Source organism: Aristolochia californica, unplaced genomic scaffold (genome assembly GCF_029961685.1).
Source record: "Aristolochia californica isolate CCGP_79_NKW_82.1479 unplaced genomic scaffold, dmAriCali1.0.hap1 SCAF_12, whole genome shotgun sequence".
Classification (NCBI taxonomy): Eukaryota; Viridiplantae; Streptophyta; class Magnoliopsida; order Piperales; family Aristolochiaceae; genus Aristolochia; species Aristolochia californica.
Window position 1 is genome coordinate 10,878,102 of NW_027181793.1, and position 2,402 is coordinate 10,880,503.

Sequence of the window (2,402 nt, forward strand, 5' to 3'; positions counted from 1 at the left end):
ACAATCCAAAAAAATAATAGAGAATTTTTGAAATTATCTCTCTCTACATTTGTGCATCTCGATTTTAGATGTATATTTTTTTTAGGTCAAAACTTAAGTTTCACTTTCCTTTTATCTCGTAAACAAAAAGATAAGGCAAATTGATCACAAGAAAAAGAAAATTTTAGAGTTTATGTAAGAGAAAAATTAAGAACATTAACAAATGTAAGTAAAGAAATTTTATTCACTCACCACAAATAAACAAAAAATTTTAGTTATCCAAGTTTGGGAAATTCCACTAGTTCAACCCTAATAGCTTGGAATTTTATAAGAAATAGATTTCTAATTGATGCAAACATGTTTTAAATATGGATATGCATGGTTGAAACATGTTAAAGACGCAAATGACCTATGGATACAAACCTTTTAAAGAGAACAGCAAATTCTCATTAAATTTTCAAGTGAATGTGTAGTGGGATATTTACCTTACTCATACAAGCAAATTTTTTCCTATTTAAAAACAAAAACTGACCTAACAATTATAGATCATTGTAAAGTTATTGATCGATCACTCATGTCTAACGGGCTATATTTTTGTACGAAATGACATGTGGATTGGGAGTCAACGCTTACTTAGAAATGCCCCGCCTCCTCCTTCTTCTAGTGATCGCAGAACCTAAAATATATAAACTAGAAGAGTTTAAAATCCTAAAAACTTACAGAGACTTTTTGGAGTTATCTCTCTCTATAGTTTTGTGTCATCATTTTAGATGTATATATATTTTTTTTAGTCAAAACATGAGTTTTCACTTTCCCGTTATCGCATAAACAAAAGATAAGGCTAATAGATCACAACAAAAAGTAAATTTTAGAGTTTATGTGCGGGAAAAATTAAGAACAATCACAAATGTAATTACAGAAAATTTATTCACACACCACAAATGAACACCAAAGTTTCTTTATCCAAGTTTGGGAAATTCCAGTAGTTCAACCCTAAGTACTTGGAATTTTAGAAGAAAGAGATTTATAATTGATGCTAGCATCTTTTAAATATGGATATGCATGGTTGAAACATGTTAAATATGCAAATGACCTATGGATCCAAGCCTTTTTAAGAGAACAACAGATGCTCGTTAAATTCTCAAGAGAACGTGCGGTGGGATATTTAGCCGTGTGAAACAAGTCATTTTTTGCCCATTTACAAAAAAGCTTACCTAAAAAGCATAGATCATTGTATAGTGATTGATTGGTCAATCATGCGTAACGTGCTATATTTTTTTATGAAATGACTTGTGGATTGGTAGTCAACACTTAGTTGAAAACCCTCCACCTCCCGCTTCTTCCAATGATTGCAAAACCTAATATATAAAAACTAAAATAGTTTACTATCCCAAAAAATTACAGAGACTTTTTGGAATTTTCTCTCTTTACATTTCTACATCTCCATTTTAGAAGTACATATTTTTTTAAGTCAAAACTTGAGTTTTCACTTTCCCTTTATCTCCCAAAACAAAAGATAAGGCAAGTAGATCACAACAAAATGAAAAATTTAGAGTTTATGTGCGGGAAAAATTAAGACCAATAACAAATGAGAGTAAAGAAAATTTCTTCACACACCATACATGCACACAAAAATTTTGTTATGCTTGTTTTTGGAAATTCCAATAGTTCAACCCTAACAACTTAGAATTTTTTCGTAAATTTTAAATATGGATATGCATGGTTGAAAATTGTTAAAGATGTAAATGACTTATGGATCCAAACGTTTTAAAAAGAACAAAAAATGCTCATTAAATTCTCAAGTGAACGTGTGGTGGGCTATTTACATGAATCAAACAAGTCATTTTCTACCCATTTACAAAAAAGTTGACCTAACAATCATAGATCATTTTAAATTGATTGATTGATCAATCAAGTGTAAGGGGCTATATTTTTGTAAGAAATGACATGTAGACTGGGACTCAACAGATAGTTAAAAACCCTCTGCCTCCCCTTCTTCTGATGATTGCAAAACCAAATCTAAAACAACTAAAAGTGTTTAGAACTCCAAAACATTACAGAGACTTTTTGGAATTATCACTTTATACAATTATACATTTCCATTTTATATGTATATATTTTGTTTAAGTGAAAAAATGAGTTTTCAATTTCCCTTGATCTCGTAAACAAAAGATAAGGCAAATAGATCACAACAAAATTAAAATTTTAGAGTTTATGTATGGGAAAAGTTAAGAACAATAAAAAAAGTAAGTAAAGAAAATTTATTCACACAGCACAAATGAACACAAAAGTTTTGTTATCCAAGTTTGGCAAATTCCACTAGTATGGATATTGCTATTTGTGATCCTAATAGCTTGGAATTTTATAAGAAAGAGATATCTAATTGATGCAAACATGTTTTAAATATGGATATGCATGGTAGA